This window comes from Tauraco erythrolophus, chromosome 9 (assembly GCF_009769465.1).
Source record: "Tauraco erythrolophus isolate bTauEry1 chromosome 9, bTauEry1.pri, whole genome shotgun sequence".
Taxonomy (NCBI): Eukaryota; Metazoa; Chordata; class Aves; order Musophagiformes; family Musophagidae; genus Tauraco; species Tauraco erythrolophus.
The window spans coordinates 36,910,354-36,912,414 of NC_141473.1; positions in this window are offsets into that span (position 1 = coordinate 36,910,354).

A 2,061-nucleotide genomic window follows, 5' to 3' on the forward strand; every position below is an offset into this window, starting at 1 on the left:
TACTCAAGCCTACAGTCGGTTTAAGGTGTTGTACTGTGGTTCAATAAAGGTGGTTGTACTGTAACTCCTATGAACACTGATTCAGTTCTATGTAATCTTGATGTAGTGAAAGCGTTTGGAAAAATCTCTTGTTTCAGGGGGAAAAGGTAGACGAGTAGATTAGTTTATTTGGTAACAATCTTTCCTAAACCCTTTTGGTAAGTTCAGTTGTATGTAATAATTTCTCAACACGGCATAAAGCTGTGGAGGCTAAAAGTCATCCTCCCAGCTTCCTTCCTTGTCCTACTGAATCTGCCGTCATCTTCGAGTGCTAAAGCAGTAGCGCCCGAGGTTTGTGTGCCCACAGACCCAGCAAGGCAGTTTACTTCCGTGCCTCGCTGTACAGCTCCAGGCACTGTGTCCCACATGGGTAGCAGCTTTTGGCTAACATGAAGTAGGTCAAACGCTACTGAGTTTGGAGCTATCTAAGTAGTAGGCTTTTTTTCACAAACACTGCTTTTTGGGAAGAGTGAGGGATTGGGAAGCAAGTTACTTTTTTTTTATTATTATTTCATGAAATTACTGTATTTAAACGTGATTCAGCCTTTTTTTGCTGCTGTATTTGTTCAAAACTTGGCAGGCCATTAATGTGGATGAGCTCATGAGAAGCAAAGTATCTCTAAAGTACAAAATACAAGCCCAATATTGTTAAATAACACACAACCCGAACACATTGATAAAACTTTTTGTGCATTTGTAACATGTAAGATATGTAAGAAGCTATTGTTTGAAGACACTTAACATACCTGATGTGTAATGAAAAAAGGTATTTATTCTTCTGAGCCAGTGTGATCTCCCAAATTAACTGCTTTGTCCTCAATGCCTCCCTTAAAATGTCAAATGTGATCTTGGGTATTGAAAGTCTGTCACCTGTTTTGCTAGTACTGTGTTATATATGTAATAAATGTCTTATTGTGGGAGAGGAGAATGGAGTTTATTTCACTAGAGAACGTGTTCTTGTGTCAAAGTGACTGGAAATAGGAGCTGAAAGGGCAGTTGGCAGAGGAAGCTCTTCAAGTATGGAATATTTCAGGCTAGAAAGGGGAGGGAACGTGACTTGAGATCACCACACCCTTGATTTTACAGGGCTTTGTTTTAACTGGGTGCTATTAAAAACAAGTGGGTTCTTGGTCTTTTGTTGAAAAAGCTGCTATGTTTTGTAAAACTAAAAAGACAAAGGTCAGGACAAGAGTTAGTCCAGTTGCAGGAAAAAATGCCATGCAGTGAGGTAGAGGACATCTATGCTGACAGGAAGCGTGTTTCTACTCTACTGTCGGCTCTACCATCTCCCTTGGGTACACTTTGCGTTCAGCTACTGCCTGTTTAAGACTCACCTTTGGAGAGCAGGGTGGGAGTTAGGCTTCCAGTGATTTTTTTAGCACCAAAAAGCACACTGAACTTGAGTCTTGATGCATGAAATTCCGCTGTACTGGACAGTGAATCCTTTCCGACTGTCCTGCCCCTTCCACAGCAACGCTTCGCCCTGTAACAAGAGCAGCCTTCAGCGTTGAACCATTCAAGCATTTGAATTGCGGAGGAATTGGTTTTGAGAAGAAAACCTCCGAAAGAAGATTGCTCAGTCAGCAAGGGAGGTTTTAATTACTGCAGAGTTGTGTTTTAGCCTTTGCTGTGAAGAGCGGAGAGGAGAAGATCGCAGTTAAGTAACAAATTAAATTTATTGCATGTTATGGAAATGCACTGTATTTTTATTATAAAAGATTGCCAATTTTAAAATTTTCTTCAGTTACATACTTTTTGAAAAGTTGCTTATCAAAGCAGTACAGATCAGCATCATCTGTGTCCCAGCTCAAACCCTACTGCCTCCATACCTGCCCCACATAAAGCCCACCAGAAGACACTCTGAAATGCTTTCCAGGAGGCATGCGAGCAGTGCTCAGTGCGTTATGTCACCATCAGGGCAGCTCCCTGCTCCACAACGTGTGCAAAGACTTTCTAAGCAACTTGAAAAAGTCATTATAAAATACTCAGAGTTACAAATTTAAATAAAGTGACATTATTCCC